The sequence below is a fragment of the Stenella coeruleoalba genome (assembly GCF_951394435.1).
Source record: "Stenella coeruleoalba genome assembly, chromosome: 10".
NCBI classification, from domain to species: Eukaryota; Metazoa; Chordata; class Mammalia; order Artiodactyla; family Delphinidae; genus Stenella; species Stenella coeruleoalba.
Window position 1 is genome coordinate 17,195,873 of NC_137156.1, and position 18,333 is coordinate 17,214,205.

Consider the following 18,333-nt stretch of genomic DNA (forward strand, 5'->3'; position numbering starts at 1 on the left):
TAGAAGGACCTCACATCAGCATTTTCGTGTGTGAGGAAGCTGAGGCTTGCTTATGGACAGAAGGGGAAAACCTACAACATTTTCTCACGTGCATATTGCATTTTCTTACCCATTTAGTGGAAAAGCATATCAATGGGCCAAACCTCAGCAGTATTGCGGTTTATTATTGTTTAAACTGTATTCATTTAAAGCAATTTTGTTGAGAAAAATTTCTCAGTTTGGGGGAGAAGATAGGAGAATCCAGTATGTGGTGGTTTCATTGTTGAGTTATTCTTGAAGTAGCAAGAACAATGAAGAAAAATTTCTCTCAGGTAGTATATTGCAACTGAGCTGAAATTCTACTCTGCACACATATGCTTGTGAAAAGTTACAGTAATTTCGAATTGAAAATCCTGAAAAACCTGTATGTTGCTGTCAATAGTTACCCTAATTCTAGTTTTTGCAGAAAAGATGATTCATAATAGAAGGAAGAAAATATACACAAAGTATATAGTTTGTTATACTTTTAAAAGAGATTTTGCATGCACAAATTACTGTGATTTTAAATATGTATTTTTTTTAATTTATTTATTTTTATTTTATTTTTCCATACGCGGGCCTCTCACTGTTGTGGCCTCTCCCGTTGCGGAGCACAGGCTCCGGACGCACAGGCTCAGCGGCCGTGGCTCACGGGCCTAGCCGCTCCGCGGCATGTGGGATCTTCCCGGACCAGGTCACGAACCCGTGTCCCCTGCATCGGCAGGAGGACTCTTAACCACTGCGCCACCAGGGAAGCCCTGTATTTTTATTTTTAAAATGTTCTTTTTTATTGGAATCATAGAGCTCTGTTCAGTGAGAACTTTTTTTTTTTTTTTTTTTTTTTTTTTGCGGTACGCGGGGCTCTCCCGTTGCGGAGCACAGGCTCCTCCGGACGCGCAGGCTCAGCGGCCATGGCTCACGGGTCCAGCCGCTCCGCGGCATGTGGGATCCTCCCGGACCGGGGCGCGAACCCGCGTCCCCTGCATCGGCAGGCGGACTCCCAACCACTGCGCCACCAGGGAAGCCCCAGTGAGAACTTTTTATGCTATATATTGGTCAATAAGCACATTTTCTTCTAAAATGAAGCCCTCCAAACTGATTTTTGCCTCTGTCCCCGGTGTAGTCTTCCTTAGGGCAACTCTAACTTTGTACTACACTCTGGATGGCAGTGGGGCCCTTGTGGCCACAGGAAAAAAATGTCACCCCTCGTGGTTTCCTCACTGCCAGAGGCGGGATGACATCCATCCGTTGTAGGCCCATTTGTTCCAAGAAACAAGTTGTGCCCTTTGCATCTGGAATAGTCCAGTAACCACGGTCAATGGTGTCCCTCCTCAGGTCTGGTTTTGCTTTAGGGTTAAAGTGACTCTACACTCTGGCTTGTCCGACACTCCCATTGAACACCTGCTATCCCAGTAGAATTACTAGAAGCACCTCTTTCATTCTCTGGGTTTATTGCTGACTTTCCTCAGGTATTAGTAGAGAGAGGCCAGGGTCAAAGTGGGTGTTACATTAAACCCAATACTATTGTATTGGGAGAGAGAAACCATTGTTGTTGGTAACTTAGTAACCATGGGTCTACGCGAATAGGTTTCTGATCTGGGAAGTGGATCTCAATTATTCATTTAAGAGATATTCATTCACCACCTATTTTGCGTCAGATGCTCTTCTAAGTATGGGGAATATCGACGTGAAGAAAACAGAGTCAAGCCCTAAAGAAGCTTATGTTTTGGCAGGGGAGACTGGCAATGGTGAAAATAAAAAGAGATACGATTTAATGTCAGGTAACAATAAATACCATAAAGAAATAAAGCAGAGTGTGGGGATAGGGGTGTCACCAGTAGTGCGGGGTTAGGTGGAGTGTCCACAGACATCTTCTGACATTTGGACCACCATCATCATTCTCTCAGACAGATCCTGTGCAACACGGAAGGCCTCCTTGAGTTGCCTCACACGCTCCTGGAGTAGCCACAACCCTACAAGGGAAAGGACAGTGATAGCTCAGTGCTATGGCAGTTTGCTTTGTGTGTTATCTTCAGTTGCTCTGAACTTGCTTTCCACATCTTAACTCCGGTCCCAGCCATCCTACACCAAATATTTTCTACTTGGTCCATTCCCCACATTGCACAACCAGTCCGTTTAAAAGCTCTAAGAGGTATGGAGAGAGGTGGGCATTTTAAAATATGGTGCAGCAACACTACAGAATGTTTCCCGAGGCTGCTTCCTGTCAGTCACTTGGCTTCTTGGGGAGGCATTCCGGAAAATTCTTCCTATGCCCCAGGTCTTAGTTCAGAGCTTCCTGCCATCTGAGAGGACTGCTGTGTTTCCTGAACCTTACAGAGTGAAGGGGAATGGGCTCCTCTATCCAAAACCTTCAGACTTAAGGGTTTGCCAAGTGCTTTGCAATCTGCCTTTGCATAATTCCTCTCATTATCTCTGGGATGGGGTTTATCGTGCCGGGACTGCACGTCACTGAATAAATGGAGGGACAGATGGAGGCGGCAGAATGGAGGCGAGGAGCAAGAAATGACATTGCGTTCTGAGCTCTTCCCAGGGACGGTCCGTCTGTGGCCTTCCTGTGGGAACGAGCTTGTGACTGGCAACATGGGATGGGCTTTCAGCAACAGTCGTGGCATGAGTCAGGTACGTCAGGTGGTGGGCGGGCTGCTGTTTACCGGAAAAGTTTTGAATACAGTCAGATTGTAAATTAACTAAGAGACCCTGCTGTTGATGAGGAATACGATGACCTCAAGTCCTCTGGCATGGTGAATCTTCTTGGTCTGTATATCATAAAGACTTTTTCCACTTTTTTTTTTTTTTTTTGCGGTACGCGGGCCTCTCATCGCTGCGGCCTCTCCCGCCGCGGAGCACAGGCTCCGGACGCGCAGGCCCAGCGTCCATGGCCCACGGGCCCAGCCGCTCCGCGGCATGCGGGATCCCCCCCGAACCAGGGCACGAACCCGCATCCCCTGCATCGGCAGGCGGACTCCCAACCACTGCGGCCACCAGGGAAGCCCCATAAAGACTTTTAAAGAAATGGATGGCATTTAAACCTTTTTGGTAGATGAAGAAAGCCTGAGTGATGAGGGGGTTATTATATGGTGGGTTGGCTCACTATCCCCTCGGGTTTGAATTGCTGACAATATCTTGAAAGCTGTAGCTGATGGCTGGTTGGTCTGTCCCTATGTTCATTTGCCCATCCATTCATCCATCCACCCATTCGAGTTTGTCACATAGGAAGAGGTTCTGTCACTTCACCAATGGTGTGGTTATTCGGTTTTCTTTTTTTGGCCGCACCGCGCAGCATGTGGGATCTTAGTTCCCAGACCAGGGATCGAACTCATGTCCTCTGCATTGGAAGCGTGGAGTCTTAACCACTGGACCACCAGGGAAGTTCAGTCTTCTGAACTTTCTTATTCTATAGAATAAGAAAACTAGATCATTTTGTCTAGATCATTTAAAGGGTCTTGTTAATTCTAGAATCCTGAGCTTCTTATAATTCGATTATATGTAAGACAGTGGAACGAATACAAACATGAATTAAACCAGGGTCCTGCCTCCCCCAGAAAGCACACGGTGTGGTAGGTGTGCTGACATTAGAGGGGTAGTGATAATGCAGTTAGAGGGCGGGGGGGTGGGCGGGGGAAACCCAGCACAGCTGAGTTAAATTGGGAGGGGACTTTAGAGACGGGAGAGATTATTTTTGGCTGCAGGTGTTAAGGAAGGCTTGGGGGTTAAGGGGATGGGGGCATTTAGTTTGAGGGGGGGAAGTAACACTAAGTTGATGAGCATGTGTTGATTATCATCCTGGTTTCACTTAAAGTTCACAATGAGATAGCCTTTATCATCCCCATTTAGCAGATGAAGAAACTGAGGCGGGGAATGAGATGAAGTCACTTGTCCAAAGCCACCGGGGCTGTTTAGAGGCAGAGCTGTGATCCAGGAGGAGGGCTTTTAACCCTGGTTTCATCCTTCTGTCTTGAAGGTTGAGTCAGTAGAGAGATGAGGACAGCTGGGCATTTCAGGTGAATAAAAGACCATCCCCATCGGCATGGCTGGGTGGAAGTGCCTGCACACAGGAGGAACAGCAGGGACGGCAGGGGGCCTGGAGCACCGTGAGCCTCGGGGTAGTAGTAGAAACCAAGCCCGGGAAGACAGTTTGGGGTCAGGTAGGAGAGGCTCCCTAGTGTCTGGCTACAGGATCTGGTCTTTATTTGGCCCACATGGAGGCTCTGTGCAGGGATGGGACATGATTAAAGGAGTACATTTTAAGATGTTTATGACGGTAAGACCTTTCTGTGACTCTAAAATACTTTCATGCAACTAAGCTCTTTAGTGTGATGCCGAAGAAACTCCCTCCCCAAATGCTTCCTGCAGTCTAAGCCCTTGAGAGTTTTAATCCCAGGGTTTCTGTCCTAAGGAACACCCAGGCCCTGGCTCCACCATCCTGCCCTTCTGAACATTAGCACTTTAAAAATCCCTGCTCGATTCTTGGGATTTTGAGAAGAAAATTCCTTAATCTTCCTCCTCTCTGCTGTTCCCTCGCTTTTAACCTATTTTCTGCTATTCAAAACTTCTACCTAGATAGACGAATAATAATTAGATGTCCTTTGGCTTTGCTAGTGAAAAATATACCAAAATATTTAGATTAAAACAGTGTAATAACGGCACTAGACAAATACATCCTGGTTACAAGATGAATTCCTCCTTTTCCTTGTTATTCGTGGTATCCTGGGGTGGCCTACTGGAGAAAAAATACTATTTGATTCTCCCTGGGTGGTCAGACAGGACTTGTAAAAACTCTTGTTTGTTTAGTGTTGAGGCTTCAAAGGCACGCAGACTTTCCTACATAAAGATGGACTAAGAAAATAGGAATTTTTTTGAAGTTGCTTTGTATAAAGGGAAATTCAGAGCAACCATCTTCCTTTAGAACTACAAGCTAATGTGATTAGAGGGTCCCTTTTCACCAGGCATCTTTGTTGTTTCCATCTTGGGTCATTACCACCAGTCTGATGGGGAAATCTGTGCTTACGAAAACCATCTTCACTTTTTTTTTTTAAACCATCATACAAACACATCCTTTCAGTTTTAAAACTACATTTATTGTGCATATTTAGATTTCGTAAGAACTAAAAATCTGAGTGGGGGTGTGTGTGTATGTGTGTGTGTGTGTGTGTGTGTGTGTGTGTGTGTGTGTGTAATTCAGGGCTCTCTGGTGGTGTGTGGTGCCCAAACCTTCCAGGCCACGTGATCTGCATGTTCCAATTAGTAAGGCCCACCTGCTGTGGTATGGGAGAAGAGTTTGGACTGGGGTTAGGGCTGGCTAAATGTAGGGTACTTTTTAGTGCAGGCTTTGCAGAACTCCCTTATTAGCACCTCGGAGTCAATGAGCACTCGGGGAAGCTCGTATCTTGTGCACATTTGGTATTTTCTGCTGTGTGTGGTGTGTTTCGGCCATTTTATTTCTCCATACTTCTTTTTCTCATTTCAGAATATTTGAAAAATTTTAAAAAGCTTATTTATTTATTTTTAAAATTGAAGTACAGTTGATTTACAATGTTGTGTTAGCAAAGTGTACAGCAAAGTGATTCAGTTATACATATCTATTTATCTATTTATAAAATTAATTGTATGTAATGGGGAAGGTTGATAGTGCTGAATTATTTTGAGCCTGGAAGGAGCAGAGCAGCTGTGTCCTACATCAGACCCCTGGTCTATCTAATAGGTTGCCTTGCCACCTGATTCACTGGATGAATGTGCGTAGCCAATTATGTGAATCCCTATAAGGAAGGAAGAATGACCTTGAACCCAGAGAGCCAGACAGTTGCTTTCTGCAATGCATTCACCCACTGAAGCTGCTTCACTGCCTTGGCCTAATAGGAGTGTCATATTTCTAATCCCTGGAAAATTATTGCTCCTTAAAAAAAATAGCCACGATGTGAAATAGCTGAATCTTTCATGACTTGCCAAGAACTTTGCTTTTGGAAAAAGGTGCTGAGAAAAGTAATTTGGGGATGTTGCCTCTAAAAATTTTAAGCAAGCTCAAAACCTCCAAGCTTCTTCCTTGTTGTACCCAGACATAACCTACTGGTAGAAACTGTTTTCCTGTTAAATGAGGGATATTAGAGAAAGGAAAATACAGATTTTTAAGTAAAAACATTAGAAATATAAGCTAATTTTCCTGGGCATTCTATTGGGCAATCATTTTATAGTCAAGAGCATTTTTACAAAATATCAGATATTTTGAAAAGATAAGTCTGGCACAGAAGACAAACCTAACCCTTGATGTCATCTTGCGTGTCTCTTTAAGTCCTGGAGTCAGAGTTCATGGTGGCTTTGATGTGATGCTACCAGTTAACACGCTGACATTCGGTAAATCACCAAGGGTGTGGTGGGAAGAACTTCCCCTTTGGGGTCAGCCAGCTCCTGGTTTTGATCTATGGCTTTGCTACTGCTGGATCTGTGACCTTGGGCACGTTCCCGCACACTCTCAGCCACAGCCTTCTGTTGCTATCAAGACTACCCTTACTAAAGGGTTTTAGAGGTTAAATGAAGTAAGCTATAGAAAAGGACTATCTAGGGTCTAGCCTGTATACTGCCATTAGCTCCCTTCTTTTCTTCTGATTACATCCCAGGACTAGTCTTTTCCAGTGTAGCTTTGTACTGTCAGATTTGGGAGTCACTCTGGAGAACATCTAAAACCCCTTCGTTTTCCAGATAATGAAGTCTGGACCCAGAGAGGGGGAGTGACGTGCTTGCAGTGCTTTAGCGCAGGACTAGCAGAGCTGGTGCTAAAACCGTGCCTCGCTGGATGCTTCCAGTTTTACTCAAGGTAGGAGGAGGGCTTAGCACTCTGAGTGTGTCCCTGGCACACCTCCAGAGCAGTCAAGTCCAAGGCTGGTCTTAGGGCTACAGTTTAAGAAATAATCAGCTTTTCAGATTTTCCTCTAGGTACCTTCAAGGTAGACAAAACTGTGTTCTGAAACCTTACTCTGCTGTGTGCTCCTTCCTTTGACAACTTTTGACTCAGTTTCCTTTTCTCTCCTAGTACTCTCAGGTGACTACAGAAGTGTCAGCGCCCACCATGGTCAGGTAAGAGACTTCCTGGATGGGGAAGATTTCCAGACAAATCCCTAACTCCCTCAGTGGTTACCGCTTGTCCCTTGCTCATTTCTGGGCCGCCCCAAAGATCCTAAGGGCCACCGTTCCCTTGTCTGTTCTCCATTTTGCTTTCCTTTGTTTAAGTTTCATTTTTATGCTTTTAGTCTATCACATTTTTGGTTTTATTTTTATACATTCATCCATGCACGCTGTTATGACATAAAACATGCATGGGGATGGTAAATCCTGCCTTCAGGACAAGGGTTGCCCATGAGGAGTGTGGCTGGGTGCAGGGTGGATGTCAACTCTAACTGTAATATTTAAAAAAAAAAGATTTTTTCTTCAATACGTATCTCTTAAAGATAAGAACTTTTTGTTTGTTTTTTTTTGAACTTTTTGTTTTTTAAAACATAAATACAACACTATTTTCACACCTAAAACAATAGTTAACAATAATTCCTTTCATAAAATCTCTAGTCAATGTTCAATATTATTAGAGAGACAGATACTGGAAAAACAAATCTCTTAGGGATGTAAGGCAGTACAGGAGGGCTGTAGTTCCCACTGCTGTCTGGTATAGTTGACAGTTGTTGAGGTAGATCCCAAAGACTTATCATCACAAGGGAAAAATATTTTCTCTCTTTATTTTTGGGGTACCTATATGAGATGATGGGTGTTAACTGGATGGTAAGTAAACTTATTGTGGTAATCATTTCACAATATATGTAAGTCAAATCATTATACTGTACATGTTAAACTTATACAGGGCTGTATGTTAATTATCTCAATAAAACTGGGGGAAAAATAAAAAAATAAAAACAAAAACCAATCTTTGGTAGTTCGAGCATTTGGACGTGCCAGAAGTGTAGTGAGACCAGTGTCATTAGCATCACCAGGGAATTTGTTAGAAGTGCAAATAGTTGGACTCTACCCGGAAGGTCTGGATCAGAAACTTTGTTGGTGGGGTGTTTTAACAAACCCTCCAGGTGATTCTAATATTTGGTAGAGTTAGAACCACTGGCCCAAGGAAAATAAAAAATGTATGCTCTCTACTCAGCTTTAATTTGTCTTTGTGTTTAACACAGCAACATATCCTGAGACCCTCAGAATACCTAAGATGGTATACTTACACCTGGATTGCTGTGATATAATAGCAAATACATTTTTTGGTCTCCTAGCCAGAGCTCCTAAACGCCCTGTAAGTTCCGAAGACATGAGCAATAGGAGCATCTTTTGTTCTAATATTTGGTTTTTGCCCAAATAACCTGAAACAGCTCTGGAGTGGTGAAGGTGAGAAGACGATCTTTTTTTTTTTTTGCGGTACGCGGGCCTCTCACTGCTGTGGCCTCTCCCGTTGCGGAGCACAGGCTCCGGACGCGCAGGCTCAGCGGTCATGGCTCACGGGCGTAGTCGCTCAGCGGCACGTGGGATCCTCCCCGACCGGGGCACGAACCCCTGTATCCTGCATCGGCAGGCGGACTCTCAACCACTGCGCCACCGAGGAAGCCCAAGACTGTGTTTTGTTATTCAGAACAAGCTGCTTTCAGCCGCTGGGGAGTTTATGTTAATGAGGTGATTTTGGAAAGCCCCTAAATATGGAGGCGGGTTGCCAGGGGAACCAACCTTCTAATTAGGGAATTGTCACTCTTAGCCCCGCCCTCTGACCTCCCGGAAGGCGAGTGGGGCTGGAGGTTGAGTTCCTCAGCTGTGGCCAATGATGCAATCAGTCGTGCTCACCTGCTTACGTGCTTACGCTTACGTAAGGAGACCGCCCTTAAAAGCCCTATAAGGCGGGGTTTGGTGAGTCGGTGGGTTCTGTACGTGGAGGCGTTGGGAGGTTGGCGTCCTGGAGAGAGCGTGGAGGCCTCACGCCTTGCCCTGTGCATTTCTTCTATTTGGCTGACTGTTCCTGGGTTGTACCCTTGATAATAAACTAGTAGTCTGGTAAGTGAACTGTTTTCCTGAGCAGTGTGAGCTGTTATAGTAAATTGTGGAACCTGAGGGAGGGGTCGTGCGAACCCCTGATTTATAGCTGGTGGGTCAGAAGCCCAGGCCACAACCTGGACTTGGAATTGGCGTCTGCAGTGGGGACCGAACTGCCTTGCGGGCCTGAGCCCTTAGCTAGCGAGGTCTGTGTTAACTTCGAGCAGTTAGTGTCAGAATTGAATTAAGTTATAGGACACCCACTCCGTGTCCGTTGAGAATTGGAAAGTTGCTTGGTGTGGAAAACCCCCACACATTTGGCACCAGAAGTGCTGTGTGAGCAGAGAGAAATGGGAGTTTTGCGTTTCGTTTTTATTGTATTTTATTAAATTAAAAAATATATACAATTTTTAAAGGTTACTTTCCATCTAGTTATTATAACATTGTCTATTCCCTTATTGTACAATACAGCCTTGAGCCTGTGTTGTACCCAATAGTTTATACCTCCTACTCCCCAAGCTTTTGCTTTTTATTCCCCAAGATGGCGTCCGGCGTTTCCTCGCCTCCTGGGACGGGTCCCAAGCCTGCTCCCACCTCTAGCTGTGGAGAGCTTCAAACTCAGCCTGCTCCCACGTTAGGAAGTGCAGAGTGCTCGCAGGCGGTGGAAGGAATGACCAGAACTTTCTGGAACAGGACAGCCTGGGTGGAATTGGAGCTCTAATGTCTTTGAGTGGATTTGGGAGAGAAACTGGATGGTATTGTAAAGAACATATTTCTAAAGTTGTGGCTCTCATCTACTGATTGTGTAGTGGAGCCACCTGGGAGGCTTTTAAGAAACACTGGTCCCCTGGCCTGACTTCAAGAGATTCCAGTTTCAACTGAGGTGGGGGTAGAGGTGGAGGGAGGTGACTGCAAAGGGTCTCAGCACCACCTTGGTTTGAAGGCTCTCCATGTGATTCTAATCGCAGTCCTGGTTCAGCACCACTAGTGAAGACAGGTTTGGTTTGGGACTCAGATGAGAAGGAAGGTAAAGGATCCTGCAAGAGGACACTTTCAGGAGTCCTACCCCTCAGATGAGTAAGTGCTTTTCAAACTGTGGGTCTTAAGCTATTAGCGACTTGATTTGGGGAAGTGTTCTTCCGCCAGTCTTTCACTTTTTTGTTTTTGTTTTCACCTGGTGCTCATCTGTTGCACAGTATTTTTGGCCAGGTTGTTCTAGGCCAGGGAACTTGACTAAACTTTGTCCACTCATCTGTAGGTGTGTTGGAGGACACTGTTTCTACTGCATGTAAATGACATCCTCTATCACCTCTGTGGTTCTCTTTGTGTGAGTGGATAGAGCTCCAGGGAAGGAAGTCAGAGGTACTGATACACATTTTGGAGTGTGAGGCATTCCTTCCCTGCAGTCCCAAAGTTAACCGAAAGGAAAGACTGAGCTGTGTTTGTTGGTTGAGTGTTGAAATATTCCATGGAAAAAGGAAAGGGAAACAAGTTCTACCACTGAATTTTTTTTTTTTTTTTTTGGCAGGGTTTGTCACCTCCCCCCACCAAATTTCTGGCAAGTGCGATTAGAAATTGACTTGCAGGGTTTGCTCACACTAGCTTCCCAAGACATCTCTTGTCCGCTTGCTGCTGACTAGCGGTAGTTAATTTGCTATCTCTCACACGTGTTACCCAAAAATCACAGAACTCATTAGCAATAAACAGCATGAACTTGGTCACATTTGGAGGATTAGCCAGATGTAAATCTGAGTTGCACTTGGGAGGTTTCTGTGCCTCATTTTAAAAATAAATAGAACTCTAGCCTTGAGTAGAAACAGATTTTTTTTTTAAATGAAATATCTTACTGGAAAACAAATTTTTTCTCCAGTAAAAATATGTGGAGGAGGTAAGCTTTCCTTGACGCCAGTGCTTATTTGATTTCATGCCCTTCTCCTTGCTGATGGCAGATGTGGCAGAAATAAAGACCCAATTTCATTGTTCACAATGGGAGAAAAATTTAATCAATTCAGGAATTTATTCTTAATTGACAGCAGACGTTTAAAACTTGATTGGTCACAGTTGACTATTTAACGTGCCTTTTAGGAAAATAAACATTTTTGTATTTCCCCAACCGTTCTGTGCACTCATCACTACACACTGCAGGGTATGGAGGTGTTGGCCCTGATGATGATTCTTAGACCTTTTAAATAATGTTTCTCACTAAGCAATTGAAAGGGGTAATTTTCATGTGGTTACAATATATGATTGATGTGATTAGAAAATTTCTGTTTTCTGTTGATATGCAGACTCGCTGCCAGTGTCACTGGATATTCATATGCCACCTGTTTTTAATTCCAGCAGAACTTATCTGAATGAAATAAATAACTTACCTTTGAAGAATCAGAAAAATAATTCAAATTTATTGAAACTTTGTGTTTATCCTTCCAGATCATACTAAATCAGATGAGTACACAAATGCCCAGGGGTTGACTCTACCAAGTAGAGATAATGTTTCATGCAGACACATGAATTGAATTAGAGACCTGTTAGAGACTTCCCATGAGCTGATTTTGATCATCCTGGTTTCTAGCACTCCCCAAATGCAGCAATCATATCACACTACCTCCTGTTTTCTATTTCTTACAAAAATATAACCTCCTTAGTAAGACATCTGCTTTATCAAAATCAGTACAGGACTGTCAGCTGTTCAGTCCATCTTTCTGCTCATGAAATCATTCATTTTCTATTTATTGTCAATCCTGAGGTCAAATTAACAATGTATGTTTTTCTCCTTTTCTAGGGAGAAAGACATTTTGCCCAGTTAGCATAAATTTAGTGTTTCAGAAGAAATAGATGGTCAGATCTGCAGCAGGCTGACTTCTCAGGATTCATTACAGAAGGGCTCTTTTTTGAAACATCTGTCACTGAAGGTGTGTCATGAGGGATGTGGGAGGAATGTATCCTCCTCACTTCCAAAGAGCTCTGTCCCCTTAAAAGCTCTATGGTAGCAAGGTAGTAGAACATTTCAATAAGGAAGGCTGCAGGGAAGGGTAAAGAGAAAGAAAGACAAAATGAAGCAGGTAGTTCTATCCATGTTCATATCATGTCCATACGACCTGAGAAACGGATACTGAAGTGGCAGAACCAGACTGCTTCTTCATCCCTATGGTCTAATTAAATGTATTTTCACTTAAAAAGGATAACAATGTTAAATCTTAATGGGATGAACCTAAGTGAAATTTATTATGCTTTGCTTTGACAGTAAAGATTATGGATGGCTCAAGTGCCATTTTGAGATGGTAGCTTTGGATCCTGTAATTTTTACTATTGCTGCTCTGCTGAAGATACCAGAGTTACCCAACAAAACTTGTGGGTTATATAACTGAGACTTGAAATACAAGTAGAGTTTGAATATTTTTCCCTTTAATTTTTTTGGAGGTTAATTTTTACTCTTTCATGTTAGAGTGAAGTCTTTTTAGCTGAAACAAAGGAAATGGGAGCCTTTTTAAAAGACAAGGCAGTGTTGATCACTCCTTAGGGTCTGTCTTGCTCAGAATTACCTAGATGAACTGTTTCTTTAGTCCATGTTCACTACCTGCTCCTTTTCCTTTGTATGTATTGCAGGAGCTCAATAATATAGATAGGTTTTTTTGTGGTAAAATATACATAAAATTTACCATTTCAACCATGTTATGTGTACAGTTGAGTGAGATTAAGTACTCATATAGTTGTGCAACCATAACTGGCATCCGTCTTCAGAACTTTTTCATCTTAAACTGAAACGGCTTTTACCCGTTAGACACTTAACTCCCCATGCCGACCTCCCCCAGACCTTGGCAATCACCATTCTGCTTTGTTTTCATGAATCTGACTATTCTAGTGACCTCATGAGTGGAGGTATCGCACAGTATTTGTCTTTTTGTGACTGGCTTATTTCCCTTAGCAGAATGTTGTCGAGACTCATCCATGCTGTAACATGGGTCAGAATTTCCTTCCTTCTTAAGACTGGCTAATATTCCATTTTATGTATGTACCACACTTTGTCTTCCCATTTGTCAATGGGATAAGAGCGTTTTTAAACCTCTTGGCTTTTGTGAATAATGCTACTAAGGACACGGGTGTATAAATATCTGTTTGAGTTCCTCAGTATCTTTGAATTGCTTCCCCATAAGAAATGTCTTTCCAGCTTAATGCTGATGCTGGTTTTGGTACTAACTTAGTGACTTCATATTGTTTATAATAAAGAAAGCCTTCTATGTAGCATAATTGGAATTAGTATGTTGAGTCTGAGTTATGAAGGTCCCCAAAAGCATATGGGACAGGTAAACACAAGGCAATGAAAACCCTTTTGGAATACACCTGACTAGGTATTGTGAGCCATTTTCATTGATAAAGACCCATTGCAAGAGACTTTAAAAAAAAAATTGGATTTATTGTAAAGAGCTGTGTTTTAGCATCTTCATTAAAAGGTATGTTGCTGCATAGCATCTGGAAAAATCAAACTGTAAAAGTGACTTGCAAAATAAACATCCTGTGATTAACCAAAATCCTCCGAGCAGAAGACAATCCAGGGTTTGGGATGTGTGTCTCCTTCTCTAGAGGAGAGTCTGGCTTCCCTCTTGGAATGTAGAGTAATAGCTCATACTGCTGGCATGGAACACCTGAAGATACATATCCTACCCTCACATTCTTGGTGTTTTCAGTGTCTTCTCTATTTTCTAGAACAACCTTGAGAATTCTTTCCGATACCTTAAGCTTAACTAGACAGAGACAAGCTCCTTCGTGTAGTTAATACTATTTATTGAGCACGAACCATATGTCAGAGCTATATTATTATACTAGCTAACATTTATACTAGCTAACTATTATACTAGTTATATAACTAGTATATAACTAGTTATATACTAGTTATATACGTTATATAAGTTATATAACTAGTTATATAGTTATATAACTAGTAATAACTATTATACTAGCTATTATACTAGCTAACATTTATTCAGTGCTTGGCATATGTTGGGCATTGTTCTAAGCTCTATATGTGTTATAACTTATTTGATCTTCACAACATCTCAATGTATCTGATACCAGCATAACTTCATTTTACAAATGAGGAAAGTGAGACACAAGTTGACTTGACTGAGAACACAGAAATTGGCAGAGTAAGACTCGAACCCAGGCATCTGACTTCAGACCTTGTATCTTTGGCCTCCATGCTGTGCTGACCTGATACTTTACAGCTGATCTAACTTATTAGCCCTGTGAACAACAGTCTCTGGAGGACCAATTCTTTTCAAGGAGAATCACAGCTTGTAAAGCTAGAAGTTGTGTGGGTCTGTCTGGAAACTCATGCCATGTTAAATGGTCCTAGAGTAGTTTAGAGGTTCAACACCAAAGAACCAAGGTTTCTACTGAACATAGTGACCTTTATTTCACTTTTAAAGGTGAAACAGAAAACGATATTCATAGAAAACATTTCATAGAAAACGATATTCAAAAAGACCATGCTTAGGAATATTGAGAAGGAGTTTATTTTTGTAAAAGGTGTTATTACTTCACTATGAATTCATATTTGGCAAAGAAATTACCAGGAATATGTATTAGGAATCAGCCTCACTCAGAAATTTGGTATTAAAGAGTTTGTAAGGAATACCTACTTAGGTCCATTTATAAAGAGATTTCTCTTAATAGAAGATATTGGGGGTTTCAAAAGTACTTGTAGCCACTTTCGTTTAAATATATCTGTGTACCTTTATTTACATCTGTTAGCAAGTGATGAGTCTTTTTAATGAGAGGTCTTAATTCTTAATGCTCATGGTGAGGTTTAAAGAGTTCTTTACAGCTGAAGGAACATTCACTGAGCAACAGAGTTGCCAGGAATTTTGCTAGATGCCAGGGCTTTAAAGACAGACAAGGAATAATTGTTAGTTTTAAGGTATGCTTAATCTATGAGATACAGAAGGAAGAAGAGACTTCTTCATCCTCTTGAGGAAAGAGGGTAGGAGAAAACAACTGGGTGGGAGCTTGGTTTTGAAGGTTGAAGAGGAGTTTTCCAGGCAGACAAAGTAGGGTGGGGGCGGGGTGAGTGGTGTCAGGCAGAGGAAAAGCCATGTACAAGGGCACTGAGACAAGCAGCATGGCACGTTTAGCAAACCTTTAATAGCGAATTGATTATAGTGTAAAGACCATAGGCTTAGGCAAAAGTTTAAAAAACTACTCTTGAGTCTTGGTTTTACCCTATTAAAAAAACAAAAGCAAAAAGAAAACCTCAGCCACTTTCGTTCTTGTTTTGAGGATTAAAAATAATACATGTAAATTGTTCAGTAAAGAACAATTTAATGGCATACAGGTTTTTATATTGATACTATCAATTATTATTATTTTTTTGCGGTACGCGGGCCTCTCACTGCCGTGGCCTCTCCCGCCGCGGAGCACAGGCTCCGGACGCGCAGGCTCAGCAGCCATGGCTCATGGGCCCAGGCGCTCCGCGGCACGTGGGATCTTCCCGGACCGGGGCACGAACCCGTGCCCCCCGCATCGGCAGGCGGACTCCCAACCACTGTGCCATCATGGAAGCCCCTATCAATTATTTTTAATTTTTGTCTTTTGATTTATTGTTTTGAATAATAAATCTGAATGGTTCAAAAACCCAAAAAGTAGACAAAGCACCCATCTTTGTGCCTCATCAAGTTCTTCCTTTTCAAGCCCCATCAGAAGCCGCTGTTCGTTTCTTATCCTTCCATAGTCCCTGTATGCTCCACAAGGGCCCTTTTACAAAAGGTAGCATGTTACACACATTGTGCAATACCGTCCTCTTTTCACTTAACTATTCATCTTAGAGGACTTTGCATATCAGTTTATAGGGAGCTTCCTCATTCTACTATAAAGAAGTGCTACTTTATTTTTGTATAGCTTGACTCAAGAAATTGTAACAGTGTGGAGTTCCCATTGTGCCCTTCACCCAGCTTCCCCCAGTGGTAATTTTACATGACTGTAGTAAGCTATCAAAAGCAGGAAACTGGCATCAGTATTAACTCAGGTAGACACCTTATTTGATTTTACATGCATATTTTTATATGCAGTTTTTATATGCATTTTTTTGTTGGGGGGGTATATATTTCTATGAGATTTTATCATCCTTGTACATACAATATATTCAAATAACCACCACCACAGTCAAGGTACAGAACTAATTGTTCCCTTACCACAAAGGAGCTCCCTTCTGCTACTTTTTAATAGTCACACCCTCTCCCCAGTCCTAGCTACTGACAGCTGCTGATTAATCCACACATTGCATGTGTGCTTACTTTAAGACAACCCTACCATGTATTATATCTTCCTCAAGGGTAAGAAACCTACTTTCAAACTTTTATTCCCTGCAGGCCTGTGCACTTGATGGGTACTTAATGATTTTTTTCTTTATAGATTTATTTATTTTTGGCTGCGTTGGGTCTTCATTGCTGCGCGGGCTTTCTCTAGTTGTGGCGGGTGGGGGCTACTCTTTGCTGCAGTGTGTGGGGTTCTCATTGCGGTGGCTTCTTGTTGTGGACTGTGGGCTCGGCGCATGGGCTCAGTAGTTGTGGCTCGCGGGCTCTAGAGTGCAGGCTCAGTAGTTGTGGCGCCTGGGCTTAGTTGTCTGCGGCATGTGGAATGTTCCCAGACCAGGGATCGAACGCGTGTCCCCTGCATTGGCCCGTGGATTCTTAACCACTGCGCCAAGAGGAATCAAAACCAAAACAAAGCCAGCCCAAAAGACAATTCAGAGTTGAAAAACAAATGAGTCAGGATAATTTGCTTTCCAAAATAACAGAAGTTCAGACACTCTTAAATAGGAACTCCTCAATGTGAATTAAGTGATAATTTATCACTTCTTTCTGGCAAGACTCAGTAACCTAAAAGTGCTAATGATGAGAAACACAATTTCTCTAAAACATCACTTTGCACTTTTCAAATCATTTTCGTTTTTATAAATTTTTCTCTTTAAGGGCTTTGATACGCTAGAACGTTTATTATTTCTAGTTGACAGAGTAGGAAACTGAGGCTAAGAGAGGGAAGAAAGAGAACAGGGACTGAATCTAATGTGCTCTTTCGTTTTGTCCTCCCAACAACTCTGGCCTCGACATTGTTGTGCTCATTTTACAGAAGAGAACTTGGGTGCTCAGAGGTTCAGTAATGTGTCTCTGGTCAGTGTATAACCGAAAAGATTCTCAAACCCCACACGTCTCTATGCCATTATGAAGCTTTCCTTAGGGAATCTGAATTCTTATTTAATTCCTAACCTTTTCTAAAAAAATGGTGGTGGGAGTGGTGTTTCAGTACATTACTCACTTATAAAAGGTAACTACTGTAGTAGTTTATAGAAGTGGTTAAGGGTTTTGGAGTCGGCCAGACCTTCTGTCCAAATCCCAGGCCAGCCATCCTCTAGTTTTGCTGACTACGGGCGCAGTTTTATTTATATTTATTGAAACTTCAGGTAATCAGCTATAACATGGAGACCCTGGTAGCTCCTCCATCAGGTTGAATCGATTAAATGGGATAAAACCTACAAAGCACTTAGCATAGTGTGTGTTGGCTGCCACTCGTTCAATAAACAGCAGCTGTTATATGTGAGCCTTCATTTTATGGACTTTCCACTTCTAATCACAAATTTTAAGCAAATACTAAGTTGTGTTGTGCAAAACAATGAACTACTGATGGAATTAACGTAGCTACACAGTTAGACTTAATCTTTAAACTTAGAAATTTAGAATACATTTTACCTATACAATTTTAAAATTTCTCATTCAAGTTGTTGTATTTTCACATCTAAAGCTGCTATTCTCCCCCCAACCCCTAAAGTTTACGACTTTGGTCTGTGAACGAGTAGACTTTCCAGAAATGAAGAATTCATATCTATAACATGGGGCAACTGTGAAAGAACTATTTGTGGCTTAGCTCTTGCTAAGCTTCTGGTACCCTTATCCCTATATATCGATGGACATTCATGACCTGAGAAATGGTCCAGTGGAGAAGGGGGTAGCTGGTGTGTGTGTGCGGAGGGGTGAGGGGTACTTACTGTACACAGCTTTTGTAATATAGATAATTAAGTACAATCAACAGGCATTACAGTCATATCCTTTCAGTTATTCAGAGAATGTGCTTAGCTCTGCTTAGCGGGGTGTGTGTTTAGGGTGAGACTGACAGTTGAGGTATATCGGTGAGAAGCATTTGTATCGCAGCGACAGACTGCAGAGAGCTCTTTCCTGTGTTACAGATTGCTAGGAAATTGGATAGGACCTCCTGAGAAATTCTATCCCACGCCTTCCCCCAAGA

The 18,333-nt window shown here is 42.4% G+C and overlaps 1 protein-coding gene across 1 annotated transcript in view; it reads left to right on the forward strand.

Annotated features, from left to right (window-relative positions):
* LOC307193308 (uncharacterized protein) overlaps positions 1-18,333 on the forward strand; it is a 1,334,119-nt gene that overhangs the window by 88,231 nt on the left and 1,227,555 nt on the right. The window contains exon 4 of the mRNA XM_079935107.1: positions 7,064-7,107. The gene's annotated coding sequence lies outside the window, so the exon portion shown is untranslated. The remainder of the gene's footprint in view (positions 1-7,063; positions 7,108-18,333) is intronic.